This window comes from Somniosus microcephalus, unplaced genomic scaffold, assembly GCF_052327205.1.
Source record: "Somniosus microcephalus isolate GS21.2 unplaced genomic scaffold, FLI_Smic_1.0 unresolved_chr9, whole genome shotgun sequence".
In the NCBI taxonomy this organism is placed as follows: Eukaryota; Metazoa; Chordata; class Chondrichthyes; order Squaliformes; family Somniosidae; genus Somniosus; species Somniosus microcephalus.
Genome location: NW_028225187.1, coordinates 6044634 through 6061269, shown reverse-complemented (window position 1 = coordinate 6061269; position 16636 = coordinate 6044634). Strand labels below are relative to the sequence as shown.

The 16636-nt window shown below is 45.6% G+C and overlaps 9 non-coding genes across 9 annotated transcripts; 4 read left to right on the top strand and 5 right to left on the bottom strand.

The window, feature by feature from the left end:
• Positions 1–935: 935 nt before the first annotated feature.
• On the bottom strand, positions 936–1017 carry trnas-aga (transfer RNA serine (anticodon AGA)). The gene has a single exon. It is a non-coding gene; the product is annotated as a tRNA-Ser (tRNA).
• A 1904-nt stretch (positions 1018–2921) lies between these two features.
• Positions 2922–3003, bottom strand: trnas-aga (transfer RNA serine (anticodon AGA)). The gene has a single exon. It is a non-coding gene; the product is annotated as a tRNA-Ser (tRNA).
• Positions 3004–4908: 1905 nt separating this feature from the next.
• Positions 4909–4990, bottom strand: trnas-aga (transfer RNA serine (anticodon AGA)). Its single transcript has one exon. It is a non-coding gene; the product is annotated as a tRNA-Ser (tRNA).
• Positions 4991–7105: 2115 nt separating this feature from the next.
• On the top strand, positions 7106–7179 carry trnan-guu (transfer RNA asparagine (anticodon GUU)). Its single transcript has one exon. It is a non-coding gene; the product is annotated as a tRNA-Asn (tRNA).
• A 1913-nt stretch (positions 7180–9092) lies between these two features.
• On the top strand, positions 9093–9166 carry trnan-guu (transfer RNA asparagine (anticodon GUU)). The gene has a single exon. It is a non-coding gene; the product is annotated as a tRNA-Asn (tRNA).
• A 1902-nt stretch (positions 9167–11068) lies between these two features.
• On the top strand, positions 11069–11142 carry trnan-guu (transfer RNA asparagine (anticodon GUU)). The gene has a single exon. It is a non-coding gene; the product is annotated as a tRNA-Asn (tRNA).
• A 1703-nt stretch (positions 11143–12845) lies between these two features.
• trnaf-aaa (transfer RNA phenylalanine (anticodon AAA)) lies at positions 12846–12927 on the bottom strand. The gene has a single exon. It is a non-coding gene; the product is annotated as a tRNA-Phe (tRNA).
• A 1905-nt stretch (positions 12928–14832) lies between these two features.
• Positions 14833–14914, bottom strand: trnas-aga (transfer RNA serine (anticodon AGA)). Its single transcript has one exon. It is a non-coding gene; the product is annotated as a tRNA-Ser (tRNA).
• Positions 14915–15042: 128 nt separating this feature from the next.
• Positions 15043–15116, top strand: trnan-guu (transfer RNA asparagine (anticodon GUU)). Its single transcript has one exon. It is a non-coding gene; the product is annotated as a tRNA-Asn (tRNA).
• The last annotated feature ends 1520 nt before the right edge of the window (positions 15117–16636 follow it).

Below are 16636 nucleotides of genomic sequence, written 5' to 3'. Positions count from 1 at the left end.
AATTGAGGAAATTCGACACTACGAACGGGATTCAAATCGCCTTTTCTCTTGTGTGCTGCTTTTGTCCCTTTGTATGGCCGCGTGCCTCAGGGAATGTGGTTGGAGAATAAATCTTTGGCTGCATTGTTTTTCCTGCTGGTTGTCCATCCAGCTAAACATAGTTTTCTGTGGTGAAATGAATTCAGCAGACGCTAAGAAGGAAGAACATATAAATTCTTTCATTGCTTGACTGGGCGGATTCTGAGAGGTTGTTTACCCTGGCTGTGGAGCCCGAACTAGTGGTCAAAGTTTCAGAATAAGGGGCCGGCCATTTAAGATTGAGATGAGGAGAAATTGCTTCATTGTAAGGGTTGTGTATCTTTGGAGTTTTCTAACGTAGAGGGCTGTGGTGGTTCAGTCGTTGAGTACATTCCTAACTGAGATGGATATGTACATTACAGAAATCAAGGTATATGGGGCAAGGTCGGTAACTTTCAGTTGAGGTAGAGGATCAGCCATGATCTTATTGAATGGCGGAGCATGATCGAGGGCCGCATGGCCAAATCCTGCTCCTATTTCTTATGATCTAATGTAGCGATTTAGGCCGGCGGTGTTGAGAACTGTGGCTCGTCTGCCTTAGTTCATTAAATAAGCATCGCAGTAGGAAGCAGCATCAACTGGAAGATGGCTGCGCGGAAGACGTGCATTTTCTTCAATGGGTTGCAAAATAAAATATTTTCGACGGTTAAAATTGCTTTGACGGTTCCAAGAGCGTTAAATAACGTAGTATTCTCCTTTGGCTTAGGCCTCTCGTAATGTCATAATGGGGTGAAGTGCTTGTTATACTTTCTGCTTGAAACTTTGTTTGATTGCAGCTTTGAATCTCGGCAGAGGAACCGAAAGGCAGCAGTTCAAATTAAGTAAAAAGCGATCATTTGGGACGACGTCCTCGGTGCCGTAGTCGGCAGGATTCGAACCTGCGCGGGGAAACCCCAATGGATTTCTAGTCCATCGCCTTAACCACTCGGCCACGACTACCCTGACAGTGGTTTGGACCCACGCAGCTTCTCATTTGCTTCGAAATCGGTGCCTCTGCTGTGAACACTCTGGCACATAATCACATGGGTTCATGTGGAATAATTCCAATTGCAAACATTTTCGTGTCTGTCTCTGTGGCACAATGTGCCAGCGCGTTCGGCTGTTAACTGAAAGGTTTGTGGTTCGAGCCCACCCAGAGACGTGAGTAACTTTTAATTTTTGCAAACTCATCTATTGTTTAAAAATGGAGTCTTTGATTCCGTGAAATGAACAGTGGTGAGCATACTGCTGCTGCCTTCCTGTTTCCAATGGGAACAATCGCTTCATCGATCAGTCTTCTGCCAGGCAGCATGGATATTCTACATCCCTTATACCAATACTCCAAGTGCAGCGTTCTTGCATTAAAATCCAGCAGGAAAATCGGCCACAGTGGATAATCCATTCTGAAAACCCTTTTCTACACTTTCCTCAGGTTTACACATACATGGATTAGAATGGAAAGCTTGCAACTATTACAATTGCCAGAGAACTGCAGCTTCCTTGCATCGCTCTGCACCCTGATCACATGACAACAACCAACCAATCACATAGAGCGGCGCGAGAACACCCCCATTGAATGTGTCCAATCAGGGCCTGAGGATTGAACTGCTCTGTCACATGCAGTTCCAGTACGTTGGAGGACTCAGCTGTGAGCGGATGACTTGTTGCTGTCGCTAGCGCCGTGGCCGGGAAGCGAGCAGCCCCTGCAATCTCTTGTTTTCAGCCAAATGCTAGATGTATGAATTTCTAATGACAAAATCTTTGACGCTAACTGATTTGGTTGCTGTATTTGAATGCGGTTTAGTGCCTCGCACGGGCCTTGTGATTTTCTTTTTGCGTGCGGTTTGCAGTGTGTGATCGCTTAACATTTTGCGACTGAAATTAAATGCAATATCTGATTCAAATTGTTGCTTCATATGGCGTTCGGTCAAATTGAGGAAATTCGACACTACGAACGGGATTCAAATCGCCTTTTCTCTTGTGTGCTGCTTTTGTCCCTTTGTATGGCCGCGTGCCTCAGGGAATGTGGTTGGAGAATAAATCTTTGGCTGCATTGTTTTTCCTGCTGGTTGTCCATCCAGCTAAACATAGTTTTCTGTGGTGAAATGAATTCAGCAGACGCTAAGAAGGAAGAACATATAAATTCTTTCATTGCTTGATGGGCGGATTCTGAGAGGTTGTTTACCCTGGCTGTGGAGCCCGAACTAGGGGTCAAAGTTTCAGAATAAGGGGCCGGCCATTTAAGATTGAGATGAGGAGAAATTGCTTCATTGTAAGGGTTGTGTATCTTTGGAGTTTTCTAACGTAGAGGGCTGTGGTGGTTCAGTCGTTGAGTACATTCCTAACTGAGATGGATATGTACATTACAGAAATCAAGGTATATGGGGCAAGGTCGGTAACTTTCAGTTGAGGTAGAGGATCAGCCATGATCTTATTGAATGGCGGAGCATGATCGAGGGCCGCATGGCCAAATCCTGCTCCTATTTCTTATGATCTAATGTAGCGATTTAGGCCGGCGGTGTTGAGAACTGTGGCTCGTCTGCCTTAGTTCATTAAATAAGCATCGCAGTAGGAAGCAGCATCAACTGGAAGATGGCTGCGCGGAATACGTGCATTTTCTTCAATGGGTTGCAAAATAAAATATTTTCGACGGTTAAAATTGCTTTGACGGTTCCAAGAGCGTTAAATAACGTAGTATTCTCCTTTGGCTTAGGCCTCTCGTAATGTCATAATGGGGTGAAGTGCTTGTTATACTTTCTGCTTGAAACTTTGTTTGATTGCAGCTTTGAATCTCGGCAGAGGAACCGAAAGGCAGCAGTTCAAATTAAGTAAAAAGCGATCATTTGGGACGATGTCCTCGGTGCCGTAGTCGGCAGGATTCGAACCTGCGCGGGGAAACCCCAATGGATTTCTAGTCCATCGCCTTAACCACTCGGCCACGACTACCATGACAGTGGTTTGGACCCACGCAGCTTCTCATTTGCTTCGAAATCGGTGCCTCTGCTGTGAACACTCTGGCACATAATCACATGGGTTCATGTGGAATAATTCCAATTGCAAACATTTTCGTGTCTGTCTCTGTGGCACAATGGGCCAGCGCGTTCGGCTGTTAACTGAAAGGTTTGTGGTTCGAGCCCACCCAGAGACGTGAGTAACTTTTAATTTTTGCAAACTCATCTATTGTTTAAAAATGGAGTCTTTGATTCCGTGAAATGAACAGTGGTGAGCATACTGCTGCTGCCTTCCTGTTTCCAATGGGAACAATCGCTTCATCGATCAGTCTTCTGCCAGGCAGCATGGATATTCTACATCCCTTATACCAATACTCCAAGTGCAGCGTTCTTGCATTAAAATCCAGCAGGAAAATCGGCCACAGTGGATAATCCATTCTGAAAACCCTTTTCTACACTTTCCTCAGGTTTACACATACATGGATTAGAATGGAAAGCTTGCAACTATTACAATTGCCAGAGAACTGCAGCTTCCTTGCATCGCTCTGCACCCTGATCACATGACAACAACCAACCAATCACATAGAGCGGCGCGAGAACACCCCCATTGAATGTGTCCAATCAGGGCCTGAGGATTGAACTGCTCTGTCACATGCAGTTCCAGTACGTTGGAGGACTCAGCTGTGAGCGGATGACTTGTTGCTGTCGCTAGCGCCGCGGCCGGGAAGCCAGCAGCCCCTGCAATCTCTTGTTTTCAGCCAAATGCTAGATGTATGAATTTCTAATGACAAAATCTTTGACGCTAACTGATTTGGTTGCTGTATTTGAATGCGGTTTAGTGCCTCGCACGGGCCTTGTGATTTTCTTTTTGCGTGCGGTTTGCAGTGTGTGATCGCTTAACATTTTGCGACTGAAATTAAATGCAATATCTGATTCAAATTGTTGCTTCATATGGCGTTCGGTCAAATTGAGGAAATTCGACACTACGAACGGGATTCAAATCGCCTTTTCTCTTGTGTGCTGCTTTTGTCCCTTTGTATGGCCGCGTGCCTCAGGGAATGTGGTTGGATAATAAATCTTTGGCTGCATTGTTTTTCCTGCTGGTTGTCCATCCAGCTAAACATAGTTTTCTGTGGTGAAATGAATTCAGCAGACGCTAAGAAGGAAGAACATATAAATTCTTTCATTGCTTGACTGGGCGGATTCTGAGAGGTTGTTTACCCTGGCTGTGGAGCCCGAACTAGGGGTCAAAGTTTCAGAATAAGGGGCCGGCCATTTAAGATTGAGATGAGGAGAAATTGCTTCATTGTAAGGGTTGTGTATCTTTGGAGTTTTCTAACGTAGAGGGCTGTGGTGGTTCAGTCGTTGAGTACATTCCTAACTGAGATGGATATGTACATTACAGAAATCAAGGTATATGGGGCAAGGTCGGTAACTTTCAGTTGAGGTAGAGGATCAGCCATGATCTTATTGAATGGCGGAGCATGATCGAGGGCCGCATGGCCAAATCCTGCTCCTATTTCTTATGATCTAATGTAGCGATTTAGGCCGGCGGTGTTGAGAACTGTGGCTCGTCTGCCTTAGTTCATTAAATAAGCATCGCAGTAGGAAGCAGCATCAACTGGAAGATGGCTGCGCGGAAGACGTGCATTTTCTTCAATGGGTTGCAAAATAAAATATTTTCGACGGTTAAAATTGCTTTGACGGTTCCAAGAGCGTTAAATAACGTAGTATTCTCCTTTGGCTTAGGCCTCTCGTAATGTCATAATGGGGTGAAGTGCTTGTTATACTTTCTGCTTGAAACTTTGTTTGATTGCAGCTTTGAATCTCGGCAGAGGAACCGAAAGGCAGCAGTTCAAATTAAGTAAAAAGCGATCATTTGGGACGACGTCCTCGGTGCCGTAGTCGGCAGGATTCGAACCTGCGCGGGGAAACCCCAATGGATTTCTAGTCCATCGCCTTAACCACTCGGCCACGACTACCCTGACAGTGGTTTGGACCCACGCAGCTTCTCATTTGCTTCGAAATCGGTGCCTCTGCTGTGAACACTCTGGCACATAATCACATGGGTTCATGTGGAATAATTCCAATTGCAAACATTTTCGTGTCTGTCTCTGTGGCACAATGGGCCAGCGCGTTCGGCTGTTAACTGAAAGGTTTGTGGTTCGAGCCCACCCAGAGACGTGAGTAACTTTTAATTTTTGCAAACTCATCTATTGTTTAAAAATGGAGTCTTTGATTCCGTGAAATGAACAGTGGTGAGCATACTGCTGCTGCCTTCCTGTTTCCAATGGGAACAATCGCTTCATCGATCAGTCTTCTGCCAGGCAGCATGGATATTCTACATCCCTTATACCAATACTCCAAGTGCAGCGTTCTTGCATTAAAATCCAGCAGGAAAATCGGCCACAGTGGATAATCCATTCTGAAAACCCTTTTCTACACTTTCCTCAGGTTTACACATACATGGATTAGAATGGAAAGCTTGCAACTATTACAATTGCCAGAGAACTGCAGCTTCCTTGCATCGCCCTGCACCCTGATCACATGACAACAACCAACCAATCACATAGAGCGGCGCGAGAACACCCCCATTGAATGTGTCCAATCAGGGCCTGAGGATTGAACTGCTCTGTCACTTGCAGTTCCAGTAAGTTGGAGGACTCAGCTGTGACCGGATGACTTGTTGCTGTCGCCAGCGCCGCGGCCGAGAAGCGAGCAGCCCCTGCAATCTCTTGTTTTCAGCCAAATGCTAGAGGTATGAATTTCTAATGACAAAATCTTTGACGCTAACTGATTTGGTTGCTGTATTTGAATGCGGTTTAGTGCCTCGCACGGGCCTTGTGATTTTCTTTTTGCGTGCGGTTTGCACTGTGTGATCGCTTAACATTTTGCGACTGAAATTAAATGCAATATCTGATTCAAATTGTTGCTTCATATGGCGTTCGGTCAAATTGAGGAAATTCGACACTACGAACGGGATTCAAATCGCCTTTTCTCTTGTGTGCTGCTTTTGTCCCTTTGTATGGCCGCGTGCCTCAGGGAATGTGGTTGGAGAATAAATCTTTGGCTGCATTGTTTTTCCTGCTGGTTGTCCATCCAGCTAAACATAGTTTTCTGTGGTGAAATGAATTCAGCAGACGCTACGAAGGAAGAACATATAAATTCTTTCATGGCTTGACTGGGCGGATTCTGAGAGGTTGTTTACCCTGGCTGTGGAGCCCGAACTAGGGGTCAAAGTTTCAGAATAAGGGGCCTGCCATTTAAGATTGAGATGAGGAGAAATTGCTTCATTGTAAGGGTTGTGTATCTTTGGAGTTTTCTAAAGCAGAGGGCTGTGGTGGTTCAGTCGTTGAGTACATTCCTAACTGAGATGGATATGTACATTACGGAAATCAAGGTATATGGGGCAAGGTCGGTAACTTTCAGTTGAGGTAGAGGATCAGCCATGATCTTATTGAATGGCGGAGCACGATCGAGGGCCGCATGGCCAAATCCTGCTCCTATTTCTTATGAGCTAATGTAGCGATTTAGGCCGGCGGAGTTGAGAACTGTGGCTCGTCTGCCTTAGTTCATTAAATAAGCATCGCAGCAGGAAGCAGCATCAACTGGAAGATGGCTGCGCGGAAGACGTGCATTTTCTTCAATGGGTTGCAAAATAAAATATTTTCGACGGTTAAAATTGCTTTGACGGTTCCAAGAGCGTTAAATAACGTAGTATTCTCCTTTGGCTTAGGCCTCTCGTAATGTCATAATGGGGTGAAGTGCTTGTTATACTTTCTGCTTGAAACTTTGTTTGATTGCAGATTTGAATCTCGGCAGAGGAACCGAAAGGCAGCAGTTCAAATTAAGTAAAAAGCGATCATTTGGGACGACGTCCTCGGTGCCGTAGTCGGCAGGATTCGAATCTGCGCGGGGAAACCCCAATGGATTTCTAATCCATCGCCTTAACCACTCGGCCACGACTACCCTGACAGTGGTTTGGACCCATGCAGCTTCTCATTTGCTTCGAAATCGGCGCCTCTGCTGTGAACACTCTGGCACATAATCACATGGGTTCATGTGGAATAATTCCAATTGCAAACATTTTTGTGTCTGTCTCTGTGGCGCAATGGGCCAGCGCGTTCGGCTGTTAACTGAAAGGTTGGTGGTTCGAGCCCACCCAGAGACGTGAGTAACTTTTAATTTTTGCAAACTCATCTATTGTTTAAAAATGGAGTCTTTGATTCCGTGAAATGAACAGTGGTGAGCATACTGCTGCTGCCTTCCTGTTTCCAATGGGAACAATCGCTTCATCGATCAGTCTTCTGCCAGGCAGCATGGATATTCTACATCCCTTATACCAATACTCCAAGTGCAGCGTTCTTGCATTAAAATCCAGCAGGAAAATCGGCCACAGTGGATAATCCATTCCGGAAACCCTTTTCTACACTTTCCTCAGGTTTACACATACATGGATTAGAATGGAAAGCTTGCAACTATTACAATTGCCAGAGAACTGCAGCTTCCTTGCATCGCTCTGCACCCTGATCACATGACAACAACCAACCAATCACATAGAGGGGCGCGAGAACACCCCCATTGAATGTGTCCAATCAGGGCCTGAGGATTGAACTGCTCTGTCACATGCTGTTCCAGTACGTTGGAGGACTCAGCTGTGAGCGGATGACTTGTTGCTGTCGCTAGCGCCGCGGCCGAGAAGCGAGCAGCCCCTGCAATCTCTTGTTTTCAGCCAAATGCTAGAGGTATGAATTTCTAATGACAAAATCTTTGACGCTAACTGATTTGGTTGCTGTATTTGAATGCGGTTTAGTGCCTCGCACGGGCCTTGTGATTTTCTTTTTGCGTACGGTTTGCAGTGTGTGATCGCTTAACATTTTGCGATTCAAATTAAATGCAATATCTGATTCAAATTGTTGCTTCATATGGCGTTCGGTCAAATTGAGGAAATTCGACACTACGAACGGGATTCAAATCGCCTTTTCTCTTGTGTGCTGCTTTTGTCCCTTTGTATGGCCGCGTGCCTCAGGGAATGTGGTTGGAGAATAAATCTTTGGCTGCATTGTTTTTCCTGCTGTTTGTCCATCTAGCTAAACATAGTTTTCTGTGGTGAAATGAATTCAGCAGACGCTACGAAGGAAGAACACATAAATTCTTTCATGGCTTGACTGGGCGGATTCTGAGAGGTTGTTTACCCTGGCTGTGGAGCCCGAACTAGGGGTCAAAGTTTCAGAATAAGGGGCCGGCCATTTAAGATTGCGATGAGGAGAAATTGCTTCATTGTAAGGGTTGTGTATCTTTGGAGTTTTCTAACGCAGAGGGCTGTGGTGGTTCAGTCGTTGAGTACATTCCTAACTGAGATGGATATGTACATTACGGAAATCAAGGTATATGGGGCTAGGTCGGTAATTTTCAGTTGAGGTAGAGGATCAGCCATGATCTTATTGAATGGCGGAGCATGATCGAGGGCCGCATGGCCAAATCCTGCTCCTATTTCTTATGATCTAATGCACCGATTTAGGCCGGCGGTGTTGAGAACTGTGGCTCATCTGCATTAGTTCATTCAATAAGCATCGCAGTAGGAAGCAGCATCAACTGGAAGATGGCTGCGTGGAAGACGTGCGTTTTCTTCAATGGGTTGCAAAATAAAATATTTTCGACGGTTAAAATTGCTTTGACGGTTTCAAGAGCGTTAAATAACGTAGTATTCTCCTTTGGCTTAGGCCTCTCGTAATGTCATAATGGGGTGAAGTGCTTGTTATACTTTCTGCTTGAAACTTTGTTTGATTGCTGCTTTGAATCTCGGCAGAGGAACCGAAAGGCAGCAGTTCAAATTAAGTAAAAAGCGATCATTTGGGACGACGTTCTCGGTGCTGTAGTCGGCAAGATTCGAACCTTCGCGGGGAAACCCCAATGGATTTCTAGTCCATCGCCTTAACCACTCGGCCACGACTACCCTGACAGTGGTTTGGACCCACGCAGCTTCTCATTTGCTTCGAAATCGGTGCCTCTGCTGTGAACACTCTGGCACATAATCACATGGGTTCATGTGGAATAATTCCAATTGCAAACATTTTCGTGTCTGTCTCTGTGGCGCAATGGGCCAGCGCGTTCGGCTGTTAACTGAAAGGTTGGTGGTTCGAGCCCACCCAGAGACGTGAGTAACTTTTAATTTTTGCAAACTCATCTATTGTTTAAAAATTGAGTCTTTGATTCCGTGAAATGAACAGTGGTGAGCATACTGCTGCTGCCTTCCTGTTTCCAATGGGAACAATCGCTTCATCGATCAGTCTTCTGCCAGGCAGCATGGATATTCTACATCCCTTATACCAATACTCCAAGTGCAGCGTTCTTGCATTAAAATCCAGCAGGATAATCGGCCACAGTGGATAATCCATTCTGAAAACCCTTTTCTACACTTTCCTCAGGTTTACACATACATGGATTAGAATGGAAAGCTTGCAACTATTACAATTGCCAGAGAACTGCAGCTTCCTTGCATCGCCCTGCACCCTGATCACATGACAACAACCAACCAATCACATAGAGCGGCACATTGAATGCGTCCAATCAGGGCCTGAGGATTGAACTGCTCTGTCACATGCAGTTCCAGTGAGTTGGAGGACTCAGCTGTGACCGGATGACTTGTTGCTGTCGCTAGCGCCGCGGCCGAGAAGCGAGCAGCCCCTGCAATCTCTTGTTTTCAGCCAAATGCTAGAGGTATGAATTTCTAATGACAAAATCTTTGACGCTAACTGATTTGGTTGCTGTATTTGAATGCGGTTTAGTGCCTCGCACGGGCCTTGTGATTTTCTTTTTGCGTGCGGTTTGCAGTGTCTGATCGCTTAACATTTTGCGACTGAAATTAAATGCAATATCTGATTCAAATTGTTGCTTCATATGGCGTTCGGTCAAATTGAGGAAATTCGACAGTACGAACGGGATTCAAATCGCCTTTTCTCTTGTGTGCTGCTTTTGTCCCTTTGTATGGCCGTGAGCCTCAGGGAATGTGGTTGGAGAATAAATCTTTGGCTGCATTGTTTTTCCTGCTGGTTGTCCATCCAGCTAAACATAGTTTTCTGTTGTGAAATGAATTCAGCAGACGCTACGAAGGAAGAACACATAAATTCTTTCATGGCTTGACTGGGCGGATTCTGAGAGGTTGTTTACCCTGGCTGTGGAGCCCGAACTAGGGGTCAAAGTTTCAGAATAAGGGGCCGGCCATTTAAGATTGCGATGAGGAGAAATTGCTTCATTGTAAGGGTTGTGTATCTTTGGAGTTTTCTAACGCAGAGGGCTGTGGTGGTTCAGTCGTTGAGTACATTCCTAACTGAGATGGATATGTACATTACGGAAATCTAGGTATATGGGGCAAGGTGGGTAACTTTCAGTTGAGGTAGAGGATCAGCCATGATCTTATTGAATGGCGGAGCATGATCGAGGGCCGCATGGCCAAATCCTGCTCCTATTTCTTATGATCTATTGTAGCGATTTAGGCCGGCGGTGTTGAGAACTGTGGCTCGTCTGCCTTAGTTCATTAAAAAAGCATCGCAGTAGGAAGCAGCATCAACTGGAAGATGGCTGCGCGGAAGACGTGCATTTTCTTCAATGGGTTGCAAAATAAAATATTTTCGACGGTTAAAATTGCTTTGACGGTTTCAAGAGCGTTAAATAACGTAGTATTCTCCTTTGGCTTAGGCCTCTCGTAATGTCATAATGGGGTGAAGTGCTTGTTATACTTTCTGCTTGAAACTTTGTTTGATTGCAGCTTTGAATCTCGGCAGAGGAACCGAAAGGCAGCAGTTCAAATTAAGTAAAAAGCGATCATTTGGGACGACGTCCTCGGTGCCGTAGTCGGCAGGATTCGAACCTGCGCGGGGAAACCCCAATGGATTTCTAGTCCATCGACCTTAGCCACTCGGCCACGACTACCCTGACAGTGATTTGGACCCACGCAGCTTCTCATTTGCTTCGAAATCGGTGCCTCTGCTGTGAACACTCTGGCACATAATCACATGGGTTCATGTGGAATAATTGCAATTGCAAACATTTTCGTGTCTGTCTCTGTGGCGCGATGGGCCAGCGCGTTCGGCTGTTAACTGAAAGGTTGGTGGTTCGAGCCCACCCAGAGACGTGAGTAACTTTTAATTTTTGCAAACTCATCTGTTGTTTAAAAATGGAGTCTTTGATTCCGTGAAATGAACACTGGTGAGCATACTGCTGCCGCCTTCCTGTTTCCAATGGGAACAATCGCTTCATCGATCAGTCTTCTGCCAGGCAGCATGGATATTCTACATCCCTTATACCAATACTCCAAGTGCAGCGTTCTTGCATTAATATCCAGCAGGAAAATCGGCCACAGTGGATAATCCATTCTGAAAAACCTTTTCTACACTTTCCTCAGGTTTACACATACATGGATTAGAATGGAAAGCTTGCAACTATTACAATTGCCAGAGAACTGCAGCTTCCTTGCATCGCCCTGCACCCTGATCACATGACAACAACCAACCAATCACATAGAGCGGCGCGAGAACACCCCCATTGAATGTGTCCAATCAGGGCCTGAGGATTGAACTGCTCTGTCACATGCAGTTCCAGTAAGTTGGAGGACTCAGCTGTGACCGGATGACTTGTTGCTGTCGCTAGCGCCGCGGCCGAGAAGCGAGTAGCCCCTGCAATCTCTTGTTTTCAGCCAAATGCTAGAGGTATGAATTTCTAATGACAAAATCTTTGACGCTAACTGATTTGGTTGCTGTATTTGAATGCGGTTTAGTGCCTCGCACGGGCCTTGTGATTTTCTTTTTGCGTGCGGTTTGCAGTGTGTGATCGCTTAACATTTTGCGACTGAAATTAAATGCAATATCTGATTCAAATTGTTGCTTCATATGGCGTTCGGTCAAATTGAGGAAATTCGACACTACGAACGGGATTCAAATCGCCTTTTCTCTTGTGTCCTGCTTTTGTCCCTTTGTATGGCCGCGTGCCTCAGGGAATGTGGTTGGAGAATAAATCTTTGGCTGCATTGTTTTTCCTGCTGGTTGTCCATCCAGCTAAACATAGTTTTCTGTGGTGAAATGAATTCAGCAGACGCTACGAAGGAAGAACATATAAATTCTTTCATGGCTTGACTGGGCGGATTCTGAGAGGTTGTTTACCCTGGCTGTGGAGCCCGAACTAGGGGTCAAAGTTTCAGAATAAGGGGCCGGCCATTTAAGATTGAGATGAGGAGAAATTGCTTCATTGTAAGGGTTGTGTATCTTTGGAGTTTTCTAACGCAGAGGGCTGTGGTGGTTCAGTCGTTGAGTACATTCCTAACTGAGATGGATATGTACATTACGGAAATCAAGGTATATGGGGCAAGGTCGGTAACTTTCAGTTGAGGTAGAGGATCAGCCATGATCTTATTGAATGGCGGAGCATGATCGAGGGCCGCATGGCCAAATCCTGCTCCTATTTCTTATGATCTAATGTAGCGATTTAGGCCGGCGGTGTTGAGAACTGTGGCTCGTCTGCCTTAGTTCATTAAATAAGCATCGCAGTAGGAAGCAGCATCAACTGGAAGATGGCTGCGCGGAAGACGTGCATTTTCTTCAATGGGTTGCAAAATAAAATATTTTCGACGGTTAAAATTGCTTTGACGGTTCCAAGAGCGTTAAATAACGTAGTATTCTCCTTTGGCTCAGGCCTCTCGTAATGTCATAATGGGGTGAAGTGCTTGTTATACTTTCTGCTTGAAACTTTGTTTGATTGTCGCTTTGAATCTCGGCAGAGGAACCGAAAGGCAGCAGTTCAAATTAAGTAAAAAGCGATCATTTGGGACGACGTCCTCGGTGCCGTAGTCGGCAGGATTCGAACCTGCGCGGGGAAACCCCAATGGATTTTTAGTCCATCGCCTTAACCACTCGGCCACGACTACCCTGACAGTGGTTTGGACCCACGCAGCTTCTCATTTGCTTCGAAATCGGTGCCTCTGCTGTGAACACTCTGGCACATAATCACATGGGTTCATGTGGAATAATTCCAATTGCAAACATTTTTGTGTCTGTCTCTGTGGCGCAATGGGCCAGCGCGTTCGGCTGTTAACTGAAAGGTTGGTGATTCGAGCCCACCCAGAGACGTGAGTAACTTTTAATTTTTGCAAACTCATCTATTGTTTAAAAATGGAGTCTTTGATTCCGTGAAATGAACAGTGGTGAGCATACTGCTGCTGCCTTCCTGTTTCCAATGGGAACAATCGCTTCATCGATCAGTCTTCTGCCAGGCAGCATGGATATTCTACATCCCTTATACCAATACTCCAAGTGCAGCGTTCTTGCATTAAAATCCAGCAGGAAAATCGGCCACAGTGGATAATCCATTCTGAAAACCCTTTTCTACTCTTTCCTCAGGTTTACACAGACATGGATTAGAATGGAAAGCTTGCAACTATTACAATTGCCAGAGAACTGCAGCTTCCTTGCATCGCCCTGCACCCTGATCACATGACAACAACCAACCAATCACATAGAGCGGCGCGAGAACACCCCCATTGAATGTGTCCAATCAGGGCCTGAGGATTGAACTGCTCTGTCACATGCAGTTCCAGTCAGTTGGAGGACTCAGCTGTGACCGGATAACTTGTTGCTGTCACTAGCGCCGCGGCCGAGAAGCGAGCAGCCCCTGCAATCTCTTGTTTTCAGCCAAATGCTAGAGGTATGAATTTCTAATGACAAAATCTTTGACGCTAACTGATTTGTTTGCTGTATTTGAATGCGGTTTAGTGCCTCGCACGGGCCTTGTGATTTTCTTTTTGCGTGCGGTTTGCAGTGTGTGATCGCTTAACATTTTGCGACTGAAATTAAATGCAATATCTGATTCAAATTGTTGCTTCATATGGCGTTCGGTCAAATTGAGGAAATTCGACACTACGAACGGGATTCAAATCGCCTTTTCTCTTGTGTGCTGCTTTTGTCCCTTTGTATGGCCGCGTGCCTCAGGGAATGTGGTTGGAGAATAAATCTTTGGCTGCATTGTTTTTCCTGCTGGTTGTCCATCCAGCTAAACATAGTTTTCTGTGGTGAAATGAATTCAGCAGACGCTACGAAGGAAGAACATATAAATTCTTTCATGGCTTGACTGGGCGGATTCTGAGAGGTTGTTTACCCTGGCTGTGGAGCCCGAACTAGGGGTCAAAGTTTCAGAATAAGGGGCCGGCCATTTAAGATTGAGATGAGGAGAAATTGCTTCATTGTAAGGGTTGTGTATCTTTGGAGTTTTCTAACGCAGAGGGCTGTGGTGGTTCAGTCGTTGAGTACATTCCTAACTGAGATGGATATGTACATTACGGAAATCAAGGTATATGGGGCAAGGTCGGTAACTTTCAGTTGAGGTAGAGGATCAGCCATGATCTTATTGAATGGCGGAGCATGATCGAGGGCCGCATGGCCAAATCCTGCTCCTATTTCTTATGATCTAATGTAGCGATTTAGGCCGGCGGTGTTGAGAACTGTGGCTCGTCTGCCTTAGTTCATTAAATAAGCATCGCAGTAGGAAGCAGCATCAACTGGAAGATGGCTGCGCGGAAGACGTGCATTTTCTTCAATGGGTTGCAAGATAAAATATTTTCGACGGTTAAAATTGCTTTGACGGTTTCAAGAGCGTTAAATAACGTTGTATTCTCCTTTGGCTTAGGCCTCTCGTAATGTCATAATGGGGTGAAGTGCTTGTTATACTTTCTGCTTGAAACTTTGTTTGATTGCAGCTTTGAATCTCGGCAGAGGAACCGAAAGGCAGCAGTTCAAATTAAGTAAAAAGCGATCATTTGGGACGACTTCCTCGGTGCCGTAGTCGGCAGGATTCGAACCTGCGCGAGGAAACCCCAATGAATTTCTAGTCCATCGCCTTAACCACTCGGCCACGACTACCCGGACAGTGGTTTGGACCCACGCAGCTTCTCATTTCCTTCGAAATCGGTGCCTCTGCTGTGAACACTCTGGCACATAATCACATGGGTTCATGTGGAATAATTCCAATTGCAAACATTTTCGTGTCTGTCTCTGTGGTGCAATGGGCCAGCGCGTTCGGCTGTTAACTGAAAGGTTGGTGGTTCGAGCCCACCCAGAGACGTGAGTAACTTTTAATTTTTGCAAACTCATCTATTGTTTAAAAATGGAGTCTTTGATTCCGTGAAATGAACAGTGGTGAGCATACTGCTGCTGCCTTCCTGTTTCCAATGGGAACAATCGCTTCATCGATCAGTCTTCTGCCAGGCAGCATGGATATTCTACATCCCTTATACCAATACTCCAAGTGCAGCGTTCTTGCATTAAAATCCAGCAGGAAAATCGGCCACAGTGGATAATCCATTCTGAAAACCCTTTTCTACACTTTCCTCAGGTTTACACATACATGGATTAGAATGGAAAGCTTGCAACTATTACAATTGCCAGAGAACTGCAGCTTCCTTGCATCGCCCTGCACCCTGATCACATGACAACAACCAACCAATCACATAGAGCGGCGCGAGAACACCCCCATTGAATGTGTCCAATCAGGGCCTGAGGATTGAACTGCTCTGTCACATGCAGTTCCAGTAAGTTGGAGGAATCAGCTGTGACCGGATGACTTGTTGCTGTCGCTAGCGCCGCGGCCGAGAAGCGAGCAGCCCCTGCAATCTCTTGTTTTCAGCCAAATGCTAGAGGTATGAATTTCTAATGACAAAATCTTTGACGCTAACTGATTTGGTTGCTGTATTTGAATGCGGTTTAGTGCCTCGCACGGGCCTTGTGATTTTCTTTTTGCGTGCGGTTTGCAGTGTGTGATCGCTTAACATTTTGCGACTGAAATTAAATGCAATATCTGATTCAAATTGTTGCTTCATATGGCGTTCGGTCAAATTGAGGAAATTCGACACTACGAACGGGATTCAAATCGCCTTTTCTCTTGTGTGCTGCTTTTGTCCCTTTGTATGGCCGCGTGCCTCAGGGAATGTGGTTGGAGAATAATTCTTTGGCTGCATTGTTTTTCCTGCTGGTTGTCCATCCAGCTAAACATAGTATTCTGTGGTGGAATGAATTCATCAGACGCTACGAAGGAAGAACATATAAATTCTTTCATGGCTTGACTGGGCGGATTCTGAGAGGTTGTTTACCCTGGCTGTGGAGCCCGAACTAGGGGTCAAAGTTTCAGAATAAGGGGCCGGCCATTTAAGATTGAGATGAGGAGAAATTGCTTCATTGTAAGGGTTGTGTATCTTTGGAGTTTTCTAACGCAGAGGGCTGTGGTGGTTCAGTCGTTGAGTACATTCCTAACTGAGATGGATATGTACATTACGGAAATCAAGGTATATGGGGCAAGGTCGGTAACTTTCAGTTGAGGTAGAGGATCAGCCATGATCTTATTGAATGGCGGAGCATGATCGAGGGCCGCATGGCCAAATCCTGCTCCTATTTCTTATGATCTAATGTAGCGATTTAGGCCGGCGGTGTTGAGAACTGTGGCTCGTCTGCCTTAGTTCATTAAATAAGCATCGCAGTAGGAAGCAGCATCAACTGGAAGATGGCTGCGCGGAAGACGTGCATTTTCTTCAATGGGTTGCAAAATAAAATATTTTCGACGGTTAAAATTGCTTTGACGGTTCCAAGAGC